The sequence below is a fragment of the Triticum aestivum genome, chromosome 3A (assembly GCF_018294505.1).
Source record: "Triticum aestivum cultivar Chinese Spring chromosome 3A, IWGSC CS RefSeq v2.1, whole genome shotgun sequence".
Classification (NCBI taxonomy): Eukaryota; Viridiplantae; Streptophyta; class Magnoliopsida; order Poales; family Poaceae; genus Triticum; species Triticum aestivum.
This window is the reverse complement of record NC_057800.1, coordinates 116516320-116530351: the sequence shown is the minus strand read 5'-3', so window position 1 is coordinate 116530351 and position 14032 is coordinate 116516320.

Below are 14032 nucleotides of genomic sequence, written 5' to 3'. Positions count from 1 at the left end.
TTCTACAAAGACCTGTTTAACAAAGAAAACCCTTCTGGGTTCTCTCTACAAAACATTTTTTTCTCTGATTTTGAAAAAGTCTCTCCTGCTAAAAATGAGCTGCTAGAAGCCCCTTTTTCAGAGACAGAGGTGAAGGAAGCCATTTTTAGCTCTTATCCTGATGGGGCTCCTGGTCCTGATGGGATTCCCTTCTTATTTTACCAGCATTTTTGGGACTTGGTGAAAAATGATCTCTTAGATCGTTTCCAAGCCTTTCATAGAGGAGAGTTGGATCCAGCAACTTACTCATGGGGGGTCTGTTGGGGTCAAGTTAAATAACTTTGAAAGTGATTATTTTCCTTACTGGTAAAGGCCTTAGGCAAGGTGACCCCATCTCCCCACTTTTGTTTAATTTAGTAGTGGACGTTCTTACTAAAATGCTGAGCAAAGCTGCTGATCATAGTCTGATTGCAGGGCTCTGTCCTGAGGTCTGCCCTAGTGGCATCATCTGCCTTCAATATGCAGAGGATACCATCCTTTTATTAGACAATGACTCCACACATGCTAGCAATCTGAAAACTGTTCTAACCTGGTTTGAACAAGTCTCAGGCATGAGAATCAACTACTCTAAAAGTGAACTCATCCCTATCAACATGGATGATTGGGAGTTAGCTGACTTCCTCTCTGTTCTAGTCTGTAATAAAGGTAACTTCCCCATTAAGTACCTAGGTATCCCTCTCCATTATGATAAACTAAGGAGAGAGGATATCCAACCCCTTCTGGATAAAATCATTAAAAGGATTGCTGGGTGGAGGGGCAAACTTCTCTCTTACAGAGGTAGATTGATCCTCATACAAGCTTGTTTGGCTAGCATTCCAGTGTATCTCCTCTCCTTCTTCAAGTTCCCTAAATGGGCAGTGAACCTCATCAATTCTCAGATGTCTCATTGCTTGTGGAATGATTTTGAGGGAAATAGGAAGCTACACCTTGCAAATTGGTCCCTAGTCTCTATGAAAAAAGATTTTGGAGGCCTAGGCATACCTAACCTCCAAGAAATTAACATCTGTCTTCTAGGGTCTTGGATTAAAAGATTCTATGAGGAATACCTGAAACCCTGGAAGCTTCTTATTACCCATAAATACCTAGGAAATAAACCTAATATTTTTGTCCCTTCCTCCAACCCTAAGACCTCTAGATTCTGGAAAGGATTAAAATCTATTATGCATGCTGTGAAATTTGGCTACAGATGGAACATAGGGGATGGGAGCAGAACCAGGTTCTGGGAAGATAATTGGTTTGGCACATCCCCCCTAGCAGTCCAATTTTGGCCTATTTACTCTGTCCGCAATGAGCTTAACAAAAGTGTCAATGAAGTTTGGGACGGTCAATGCCTAAAACTCTCTTTTAGAAGGAACTTTAGTGATAGTCTCATGGAAAAATGGTTCCAGTTGGAGGAAATTGCCAAAAGCATTACCTTTACTGCCGAGCCGAATGCCCTGATTTGGCAGCTGGACAATAAGGGGAAATATTCCTCTAGCTCCCTTTATCATGTTATCAACTTTAGAGGGGTTCAACCCGTGTTTATCCCTGCTCTCTGGAAATTGAGAGTTCCCCTAAAATTCATGTATTTCTCTGGCTTCTCTCCAAAAACAAATTGATGACTAGGGATTACCTTAGGAAGAGATACATCATCAAATCCCTTGATTGTGTTTGCTGCTTGGAACAAGAGTCTTGTTCTCACCTATTTTTTGAATGTATAGTTGCTAAACATCTCTGGGCCCACATTGCGGAATATTTCTCTAGTCAGATTGGCTCATCCTTCGAATCTGTCGCCAGATTCTAGATTGCTACCAAAAAGTGCTTAGTTTTAAACACTGTTAGCTCAGCTGTCCTTTGGTGCCTCTGGAAATATAGAAATGCTATGATTTTCAATAACACCTCCTTGATTTCCATTTCGCAGGTCTTGAGGTTGATCAGGAACATGGTGAGGAACTGGCCGATTCTCTCCTCCGGATCAGACAAGGACAAGTTGATGAACTTCGTGGAAACCATAATAAGATCCCTCCAGAAACCGTTGGCGATCACTTGTGGCTGAAAAAGGCTCGACCTGCTCTGGGACTAGACCCGTGGGCTCGTCTCAAGATCTCTGATGAAGATGATGGGCACCTGGCACCGAAAAAGAGGGACATCCACCATGCTATGCCTTCCAGCCCGGTGTCTCCGCTTGCTTACTGGTCGCCGCAGGCTAACACGGCCCCTCGGCTGAAGACCATGAAGACTTCCCTGGACCCTCCTTATGTCATTTGAGTGCTCTATCTGCTCTGCCTTTGACACCGCTTGGGTGATTTGTGTTATTCAGAGAACTTGTTCATCCACCCCCCTAGTTTGTAGCTTTTCTACCTTTGCTTTCGAACTGTTCTTTGAGCTACTGTATCAGAATATGTTGTGGTTTCGTTCTCAGCAATGGAACAGGGGAGATTCTCCCTGTTTTTCTAAAAAAATTATTTTATATGTTATTATATAAAGCTTGGTAAGACTATAAATTTAAGGGTGAATGTAATAATATCACTTATTATTTGAATATATTTATAACAAAATGCTCAGCCCCTTTTTATTTTTTGATAACATTGCTGGCCCAACCCAACATTATAATTAGAATCTGCCTAGCAAAATCGTATATTTCGAGAAAGTGCAAAATGAGCTGTAATTTTTTAGGAAATAAAATAAACGGGCCGCATGGACGCTACATTATTTGTTCACCCAGCCCAGCTAATAGTTGTAATTCAAAAAAAAGATCAAATTGACTGTAAATTCTACCGCGCAAAAAAATAGTGTAAATTCTGAAAAAATGGGTTGAATACGTGCCACATTTTTGGAGGCTGAAATGTGGGCCAATAGGTCGAAGCCAATGCAAGTTGTTGTCAATTTAGTCAACAAATGATTCTGACATGTTAGCCATTGGATTTACATCCAACGGCCGGAATCCTTCTTTAATCCCTCGTCTTCTTCCTCCAGCGCCGTCGGGACCACCTCTCGCCTCCTGCTGCTAGCAACTCTGCTTAGCACGCTTCGCTATGAAGCGCTACTCCACCATTGGCCAGGCCATCCCTCGACCCCTCCACACCTCATGTTCTTCTCCACCGACTACCGAACCACACCGCATTAGAACCAGTTAACCCTCGTACACCTCTATGTCTATGACTCTACTCCCGCGTCTTCCCATCTCCGGCTCGTTGCTGTCCGAGGCCTCGCCTTCGTCCACCACCTTGGATGTGCTCGGCGTGGCGTGGTCAACGTGGTCAACGAACGACACCATCGGAAGTATACTGTGCGTGGAGAGGCTGACAGCTGGGTCCACGGCCGCACACAAGGAAATGCCTCCTTATTACGCGCAAAATAATGATTCATCCACCTGACATCTGGGACCCACCGGAAGGGCCTCTGTATTTCGCAAAATAAAGTTCCCCTCGCTGACATGTCGGACCCACCAGCTATATTCGCACGCAAGGAAGTGCCTCCTTATTACGCACAAAAAAAATGAATATTCCCCCTGCCAGCTGGAACCCAGCATAGTGGGAGGCTCACTTGTGGGCCTACCAAGTTGACGCGGACGGAGGGCTTTGTCAAGTTAGTCAATCTGAACGATTCTAGCTCATGTTACCATACGATATTCATCCAACGGCCGTAGTGCTTCTTCAACCTCTAGTCTTCTTGCTCCAGCCACCCAAACCAGCGCCGGTCGTGCCGCGTGCTCCTGCCTCCCGTGGCCGGCTGTGATGCCACGGAGGCCTCACTGCCCCCTACTACTCCCACTGCTGGCCAGGAAATCACTCTACTCACCCACACCCCCTGTTATTCTGCGGCGACAGCAGCCTCACACTGCAGCCGAACCAGTGAACACTTGTACTCCTCTTCGCGCGGGCATCCACTGCTGCGTCTTCCCCGGCTCCGAGTCATCCCCTTCCTAGTCCTCGCCGTCGTCCACCGCCCTGGTGCTCTCGGCGCGGCATGGTCAACGACCGACTTCCATTGGAAGAGTACTGTACGTGGAGAGGCTGACAGCTGGGTCCATGGCAGCCACAAGGAAGTGCCTCCTTATTACGCGGAAAAGAATTATTCCTCCACCTGACAGCGGGGACCCACCGGATGGGCCACCAGTATTTTGCGAAAAAATCGTTTCCCCCTGACTGCTGGGACCCATCGGACGGGCCATCGTATTTCACGAAAAAACGTTCCCCTCGCTGTCAGCTCGGACCCACCGGAAGTGCCTTCTTATTACGCACAAAAAATGAATACTCCCCCAGCTAGCTGGGACCGACCTTGCTGGGAGGCTGACTTGTAGGCCTACTAAGTTGACGGGGACGAAGGGCTTGATTAACTTAGTCAATATGAACGATTCTAGCTCCAGTGACCGTACGATGTCCATCCAACGGCCGTAGTGCTTCTTCAACCTCTGGTCTTCTTGCTCCAGCCGCCCAAAGCAGCGCCGGTCGTGTCGCATGCTCCTGCCTCCCGTGGCTGGCTGTGCTGCCACAGAGGCCTCACCGCCCCTACTATTCCCGCCACTGGCCAGGCCCTGCGACGGCAGCCTCACACCGCAGCCGAACCAGTGAACCCTCGTAGTCCTCTTCGTATGGGCTTCCACTGCCGTGGTGTCCCCTTCCTAGGCCTCGCCGTCGTCCACTGCCGTGGTGCTCTACGCGCGGCGTGGTCAACGTGGTCAAGGAATGACTTCCATCGGAAGAGTACTGTACGTGGAGAGGCTGACAGCTGGGTCCACCGCCACAGCCCAGTTTTTTTGTGATTTGCCAAGTAAGTCGCTTTGTCAGGCCTGTTGGGCTGCAAATCTTCCAAGACGAGGAGAGCTTTCATTCGGCTGGCCGAGAAAATGGCCCATCAGTAATGAGCAATGGGTTGTACATTTTTAAAACACATCAAACCGGCAATTAGTTTCAAATATCTTTTTTTTCATTTCAAGATTTTAAATTACATTAACTTTTATGCGTGGAAAATTTGTTGGATTTTCTATTGATATACATTTATTTTTAAAATCAGTTTGAATGTGAGTCGAAATTTCGAGATTAAAAATAGTTCGGACCGCACCGAAATATGCAGAATTTTGTATAATTTTTTAACCGTTGCCACAATATCGGCTGTAATGCTAACAAAAAGAATATGGGCTCCAAAAAAACCTTAAGAATTAGCAAATGGGCTGTAAATTATAAGAAATAATGGCAGATGGGCTGTATGTTGTTTTCCACAGATTTGAGGCTTTTCTAAAAAAAGGTTGACGCACAAGCACTGACTGTTGGATGTCCATCCAACGGCCGTCGTGCTTTTTCAATCTCTGTTCTTCCTGCTCCAGCCGCTCAAACAAGCGCCAGCGGGACTGCCTGCTCCCTCCTCCTCGCGGCCGGCTGTGCTACCGCGCAGGCCTCACCGCCCGACTGTACTCCCATCGCTGGCCTAGCCATCCCTCTACTCACCCACACCTATTGTTATTCTCTGGCGACGGCACACGAACCAGTAAACCCTCGTACAGTCGTACTCCCCTCCGCGTGGGAAACAACTGCCGAGTCTTCCCTGCCTCCCTGTCGTCCCCTTCCTAGGCCTCGCCTTCATCCACCGCCCTGGTGCTCTCAGCGCGGCGTGGTCAACGTGGTCAAGGAACAACTTCCATCGGACGTGGACTGTACATGGAGAGGCTGACAGCTGGGTCCATGGCCGCAGCAAGGAAGTGCCTCCTTATTACGTGGAAAATAATGATTCCTCCACCTGAAAGCTGGGACCCACCAGACAGGCCATTGTATTTCACGAAAAAACGCTTCCCCCTGACTGCTGGGACCCACCAGCTACATCTTCGCACGCAAGGAAGTGCGTCCGGGCAAAAAAATGATTCGCCCCCTAACTGCTAGGACCCACCAGCTACATCTTCGCATGCAAGGAAGTGCCTGACAGTCGGGCACCCACTATCGGATTTCGGGTTCCGGCAGACCCTTGTGGTTCGAACACTGGGGTGCGCGCGGAGATTTCGCCTCCTACCTACTTGCACACCTCCGCCATGCTAGGATCTAAAGCTAAGGAAAGAACAACACAAGAGACACAGGGTTTATACTGGTTCGGGCCACCGTTGTGGTGTAATACCCTACTCCAGTGTGTGGTGTGGTGGATTGCCTCTTGGGCTGATGATGACGAACAATACAAGGAAGAACAGCCTCACGAGGGTCTGTTCTTGGCTGGGGCGATGAACTGCTCGGTGGAGTTCAGTCACCTTCTCTCTCTCTGCCTCCAGCCAACCGACTGAACAAACCCCCTCCGCCCCCTTTGCTATGTGGGTCGCTGGTCCTATTTATAGAGGCCCTGGTCCTCTTCCCAAATATCAAGCGGGAAGGGAGCCAACAATGGCGGGCTAATTTGAAGGGGGACAGCATGTATCAGCTATCTTGACAAAAGTAGTCTTCGCCTGCGCAAAGCTCTGGTGATGACACCGTCTTGGGCTCCACGATGACCTCCATCTCGTAGTCCTCCTGGTCTTGGTATCATTGCACCGGAATGGCAACCTTTGCCTGATGCCTCGGTACTCCGCGGCTGCGCTTGCCCCCTTTGCACCAAAGAGGAAAGGAGGACGCTGCGCGGGCTGGCACCCGCCTGGCGCCCTGAGTCGTCATGGCTTGCGTCACGGGCACCTCGTGAGGTACCCCGCCTTGATCTCTCCGCCTCCTCGTGAGCCAGCCTGACGAGGCCGTGCCTGAGGAAGCTCCGCGTCGTCTGCCCCGTGAGGCTTGGCCCCTCGCGAGGGTCTTGGGTTTGTGTTGGTGAAGATGGGCCGTGTTGGGCCCCCCTTTGAGCCACGCCGCAGGCCGCAGGCAGGAAAGTCTGGGGACCCCCGTTCCCAGAATGCCGACAGTAGCCCCCGGGCCCAAGGCGCGCCCGGACTTGGCCGTGCAGGGAGGCGGAAGGGCAAGAGCGAAGCGCCAGGGGCCCTAATAGCCTGCGGCGTTAGGCGCCGCGCAGCGGTTGATTGGTCGTGGGCGGCACTGTTCCCCCACGTCCTCCTTATTTTGCGCCCTGCTAGGCGGACCCGTAGTCGTACACAGCCGTTCCCTTTTCTGTTGCTCGAGTTCCCTCTGTCCTCCTTCCGCTCGAACTCCAGCTTCTGTTTTCAACCTGATCTCGAACCTTCCCCCCCCCCTTCCCATCGCCATGGCTTCGACAAAGAAGGGGAGAGGGAAGAAACCCGTGTCTCCGCCTTGCCCGCCGCCGTCAGCGGCCCCCGCCGAGGGCTTGGGCAAGGTCAGCTTGGCTCTGGCCACCATCTTCAATGAATGCGGGAGGACGACGGCCTGCCCCGCGTCCCACTTCTCCATCGACAGGACAGCCACCGAGGTCCCGTATCTTGCCGACGCCCTGTGGGCGGGTCTGGTTCCTCCCTTTTCTGATTTCTTCAACGCCGTGCTTTCCCACTATCAGATCCACATGATGCATCTGGGTCCTGAATCCATCACCCTCCTTTCGGTCTTCGCCTTTGTTTGCGAAGGTATGGTGGGCATCCCTCCTTCGGTTGCCTTGCTGCGCCACTTATTCTCGTTGCATCTTGTTGACCCTACCCAATGCTGGGCTTGTGTGAGCTTCGTTGCCGCGTCCAAGACTGCGGCCTCTGGGATTGACTTCAAGCTCCCCCTGCCCGCGGTAGGGTTCTACGAGCGGTGGCTGTATGTGGACGCAGGGGTGCCCAGCCCCCTGCTATCGGAGCCGACCTCACCTGCTGTCCCCAATTCGGGCTGGGGCCAAGAGACCCTTGAGAGCCCCTGGCTCGTCTTCGTCTGGCGCTGCTTCGCACTCTTGAGGTCGCTTGGCGTGACAGCGCCCAAGGTGGTGAAGGAGTTCCTGCTATGCCGCGTTGCTCCTCTTCAACGCCACTCTCGCCTGATGTGGGCCTTCCGTGGGCGCGAGGATCGTATGAGGCTCCAGAAAGATGACCTGACTCCTGAGGTGCTGAGGACGGTGCTCTTGACCCTGGCTGGGGACACCAACCCCGGCAGCGTCCGGCAGGGAGGGGCCTTGCTGTACCTCTGCCAGAGCAGGGGCGACTTTGTGAAGCAGATGCCTGTCTTTGATGAGTGGGGGCCGCGCCCCGCCGGCCTTCAGGGGCCTCGCGAGAACCCAGTGGTGGTGACTGCCCTTCCAGTCGGCCAAGGCGACTCATCCTCGAGTGGCGGAGCAGGGAGGCACAAGGCTCCAGAGGCCGAGGGGGCTCCCGGCGCAGTCACAGCACCGGGCGAGGCTCATGAGGAAGCAGCTCTTGGGGCCTGTGCCGCAGAGGCTGAGGGTGACGAGCAGCTGCCCTCAGTGCCTGTGACTGGGGCCCCTGAGGCTCCAGCTGCTTCTCTTGGGGAGGCGATTGGCAGCGCACATCAGGCAGGCGCCCCTGCCGCAGATCGCCTTGACGCTCCATCTTTGTCGAAGGTTGATCCATGCGCCCAACTCTTGGGCCGCTTCCGCATGAACTTCGAGGCTCTCCGAAAGAGAAGGGAGGCCTGGGCGATGATTACCCTTGTCGCCTGCTGAAGCGTAGGAAGTACTTCGCCACTGATGAGTAAGCCTTCTCCTTTCCCGGCTCTCGATCCTTCTGTTACTTGTACTGACCCTTGCTCCGCAAGCCCCTTCCAGGCGAGCTTGCAGAGACGGCTGAGGAGCCGTCCCTCTTGACCTCGCCCCCTCCACCGTCCTCAAGCGCTCCGAGCAGCGGAGCCCTTGTGGTGAGGGCGATTGAAGAGGCGAACCATCCCGGGGCATATCGTGGCCCCGCGCACCTCGCTATCCTCCTTCGCGGGCCTTCTCGTGGCATAGCTAGCCTGCCATGGGCTTCTCGCCTGGTCGCGGACTGCGGTTGGCTGAGGCGTTTCCTGCGCTCTTCTCCTGAGGAGGGGCTGGCCCCAGGCCGGGCTTCTGACGCGGCGTGCGCGGCCGTCGTGAGGGTGCCAGCCCCCAGCCCCCAGCCCGGAGGGGGAGTGCTGACTCGTGGCCCCCGGCGCTTGCTTGGGGTAGATGATGGTGTGGAAGACGTGCTCGAGCGTGCTCGGGAGCGTCGCGCTCTCCGCCAAGGATTCCTTCGAAGGGCGACTGACGCGGTGAGCCTGCTTGGTGAGGAGCTTGCTGATGAAGACGCGCGCCTTGAGGCCGAGGGCCTACGCCTGGCTGCAGAGAGGCGCGAGCTGGAGGGCGCCATCGCCCTTGCGCGCCGTCAGCGTGATCTTGATGAAGCAGAGGCCAAGGCGTCGTTGGTGGCCTCTCGGGAGGCCTGGTCTCGGGCCGCTGAGGAGGCTCAGGAAGCTGACCGGCGACGAGCGGCTGCGGAGGAGCAGGCTCGGGAGCTTCTGGCCTGGTGCCACTCACTGGAGGAGTAGGTGGAGCTGCGCGAGGCAGCCCTCACGTCGATGAAGGTGGCCTCTGGCGACTCAGCAGAGCTCCAGAAGCGTGAGGAGGCGCTGACGCTGGAAGCCGCCAAACATACCAACGAGTACGAGCATCTGGAGACGAGGGAGCGCTTGGTGACGCAGGCGGAGGATGATGTTGCTGCACAGGAAGCCCGCATCCTGGAGGAGGTCGGACGTCGAGTGGCGATGGCGCATTTGAACCTCGAGCACGAGTTCGAAGAGAAGCTGGGGTTGATCCGGGCCGAAGCTGAAGGCAGGACTGCCGCCTTGAGGTCCAAGCTGGAGGAGGTGGCGCGGCGGGCCGATGCTTCCCGGGCCGCCCTTGAGGTGGCGCAAGGTGAGTTAACCACTTCCCAGGCCGAGGTGCTCCTTCTTCGCCAGTGGGTGGAGGAGGCTGAGGCTGTCGCGCGCCAGAATGCGGACGAGATACGTCAGCGGCGGATCCTGGAGCACGAGCACGGCCCCATGCTCACCACGCTCCGGGAGAGAGCCAATGCGGCCTTGGGAAACATCTGCGAGGAGGACGTCGGCGAGCCGCATGCAGTCAACTATGTTGGCAATCTTCAGTTCTTCACTGACGTGGTGACGCAGCTGGAGGCGCGGTCGATCAGGGCTGACAGGTTGGTGGAGGAGAGGAGCCGCGCCCTGCTCAGGCGCGCCTTTTCTCGCGTCTTCAACCACCTCCGGAACATGGATCCCCACTTTGATTTTGATGCCGCCATCGCCTCAGTCCCCCAGGCCGTCCGAGGCGAGCTGGCGCACTGGGTGGAAGACAATGTGGACGCTCTTATCAGGGCCTTCGCCTCGGACAACGACGACGTGATCGTGGCGGCTGACGAGGGCAGCGTGATGGGCGGCTCTGGTGGTGCTCCTGAGGACGCATTAGGGGATTCATCCGACTGATTGTGCATCGTTCCTGCTTCCTCACCCTGCATGAATAGAACTCGGGTTTTGGCCTGATAGCTGTGAGAGCATTTTGGAGGGGGAGCCCCTCATGTAAAACTTGTGTTTATCGTATCAGTAGAAGCTACATCGCCCATGCGCCCGCGCCAAGTGGCTGGCTTAAGCGACGCGCTGGTCGGCTAGTTTACCTTTGTTCCGTGCTGGCCCTGAGGCAGCCTGCGGGGGGTTGTGGTGTCCTGAGTGTCCCCTGATTGAATCCGTAGGATCTGTAGTAAAACACCCTCCTGAGAGGACGCGGCGGCGGCAGTCTGGGCTGCGCGCAAGCTAGGCCTGACCCGGCTCACGAGGGGAGGCGGCTGAGGCGAAGTGGTAACCAAAACGCAAGAAATTGCTCAAACGAGACTAAGCACCCCTTCCCCGAACACACGCAAATCTCAAATTCAAATCCAACTTCAATCCAGCGGGGGAAAGCGACAACCAAGGGGAATAGCAATGAAAGCAAACACAAGGCCGCGTCCGGCACCTAGTCTAGTCTTGGACGTCTTCTCACCAGCGCGGAGCTAAGTGCTGCCACTGGGCGTGGGAGGGAGCCCCAGGGCCTGAGGCCGGCACCCCTGAGACTCCGGGGCGTGTACAGCCCCACTCATTATTACTTGAGAGTGTCACGGGGGCGAGCTTCACAGGCATTGGGCCTTCTTCACAGGTACTGGCCTTGCTTCATATCGCCAGATGAGGGCCCTACCTTGCGCCACACTCTAGTGCCATCAACGATGACCGGAAACCAGGACTACACCGATGGGGTAGAGCGGTCGCCAGCGGTTCCCCCGACGACCACGGGTCCTCCGCCGGGCCCAGACCCTGGGGCACCTCCCCAGCAAAGGGCCTACCTCCTGAGAACACCTTGCTCCGAACGCCGCGGTGGTGATGTTGAATCCCTGCCCCTCTCCTACAGCCCCCTGCGCCCTCCTCCCGAGGGGTAGGAGACTGTGGGAGCGGGGCAGCTGCCCGCCGTGGCAACCTGCACCTCCTGAGATCCATGGTTAGCGTATGCTTGCTGAAGCATTAGCGGCACCCGATAATCGTTGCCTCTAGCGTGCCCACTGGGACCGTCCCGAGACTCCTGGAAGGCCTCAGCTTCTGGCGCCTCGTCCCCCCAGCTTGGGCTGAGGAGCGAGCCTTGTTCGCCCTCGTGTGGGTGTCCTTGGTCCATCATGAGGGGCACCTATTCCTCTGGCGCCGTCACCCCGAAGGCCACGCCGTAGTGCTCTGCGCGCCACACGGTCCTGCTTGACGCGCCTACCGTGGGGTGGCAGTGCGGCTGTCCACTTGGGCCGCGGGTCGCGTCGAGTCCTTCTTCTTCACGGACCAGGAGCGGGGGCTGCGCCGCCGCTGGTCCGGTGCTGACAGCCTCGCTGGTGTTGGAGTAGCCTTGGAGCCCGCGGGCGCATGCAGGGCCCCCGCGCGGGCTGCCCTGGGTTGGAGATGGGAGCTGGGTGCAGAAGGGGTGAGCCCCCGAGGCGGCGAAGCCCAGGAGCTCTGCCACCCGCTCCAGTAGCACGTCGCGGCCGCCCTCCAGCAGTCTGCACTGCAGCAGCTCTCGGGCCACCGTGAGCGCGGCCCTCGAGTTCGCTTGCTCCCGGCGGGTGTACGGTGTCGTGGTCGCAACGTGATTGGAGGCCCTTGCTGCCGACCGCGCCTGCCGCGGTGTGAGAGCTGTCGAAGCCTGTCTGCGTCGCTCGCGGCCCGTAGCGCCCCGCGGACTGCGAGCTGCCTGGGGCACGGGGTCGCCCGAGGCGAGCGGCTCTGCGCGGGCGGGCCATGCCGCCCATGGGTCTGGGTTGCCCTCCTGGTCGCCGGGCATGGTGATGACGACGCGACGGGGCACGGAGCGGTGGAAGACGAATTCCGGCGCACCCCTACCTGGCGCGCCAAATGTCGGATTTCGGGTTCCGGCAGACCCTTGAGGTTCGAACACTGGGGTGCGCACGGAGATTGCGCCTCCTACCTACCTGCACCCCTCCGCCATGCTAGGATCTAAAGCTAAGGAAAGAACAACACAAGAGACACAGGGTTTATACTGGTTCGGGCCACCGTTGTGGTGTAATACCCTACTCCAGTGTGTGGTGTGGTGGATTGCCTCTTGGGCTGATGATGATGAACAATACAAGGAAGAACAGCCTCGCGAGGGTCTGTTCTTGGCTGGGGCGATGAACTGCTTGGTGGAGTTCAGTCACCTTCTCTCTCTCTGCCTCCAGCCAACCGACTGAACAAACCCCCTCTGCCCCCTTTCAGCTATCCTGACAAAAGTAGTCTTCGCCTGCGCAAAGCTCTCGTGATGACGCCGTCTTGGGCTCCACGATGACCTCCATCTCGTAGTCCTCCTGGTCTTGGTCTTGTTGCACCGGAATGGCAACCTTTGCCTGATGCCTCGGTACTCCGCGGCTGCGCTTGCCCCCTTTGCACCAAAGAGGAAAGGAGGACGCTGCGCGGGCTGGCACCCGCCTGGCGCCCTGAGTCGTCATGGCTTGCGTCACGGGCACCTCGTGAGGTACCCCGCCTTGTTCTCTCCGCCTCCTCGTGAGCCAGCCTGACGAGGCCGTGCCTGAGGAAGCTCCACGTCGTCCGCCCCGTGAGGCTTGGCCCCTCGCGAGGGTCTTGGGTTTGTGTTGGTGAAGATGGGCCATGTTGGGCCCCCCTTTGAGCCACGCCGCAGGCCGCAGGCAGGCAAGTCTGGGGACCCCCGTTCCTAGAACACCGACACCCACCTGGTAGAAGCGTACATAGCGTTGTCATTCTAGTCGCGAACGTGTACGTACATACTGGTTGATGTAGAGGCATGCACGTGTCGTAGTACAGGCGCGCACGTGTCATAGTAGAGGCGCGCACGTGTCATAGTAGAGGCGCGCACGTCGCATTTACACGCACGTACAGCGGCCAGGGTGCAAGAAAGAAAATACGGCCATGTATGTGTACACACGGGCGGGGTCTCGAACGCCAACTCACGCATATGTACGGCTAGGGCTTGTGTACATGGCTAGGTCAGAACGGAGAAATGGCGTCGTCGTCGTGTTCATGGGGAGGCAACGGAATGTGTCGTGTTCATGGGGAGGCAACGGAATGCATCGTGTTCATCGGGAGGGCTTGGATGGAACATGCGATGGAAACGAGGCCTGGCCTACTGCAGAACGGAGGAAACGGCCTTGTGTTCGACCGGCCATGTTCGAAACGGGATCCTGTTGATCGGGAGGGGTCTGGCGTACCGCAAAACGGAGGAAACGGACCTCCTACGGTCGAAACGGGGGTCCTGTTCATCGGGAGGGGTGTGGTGTACCACAAAATGGACGAAACGGACCTCCTACGGTCGAAACGGGGTCCTGTTCATCGGGAGGGGTGTGGCGTACCGCAAAACGAGACTCCACGGGATACTGTTCATCCACCGTCGACCTCCTCCAGCCTCCACCTGCGACTGTTCATCCACGGGCTCCTATTCATCCATCCTCCACCGCGCGCTACTCCACCAGCTACTGTTCAACCAGCCCTCTCCACGGGCTCCTGTTCAACCACCCCTCCACGGGCTACTATTCATCCTTCCCTCCACCGTCTACTGTTCATCCAGCCCTCCACGGGGTGGTCCTGTTCATCCAGCCCTCCACGGGGTTCTGTTCATCCAGCCCCAACCGGCTCGATCGATCGGGGTCCTGTTCATCTAGAGG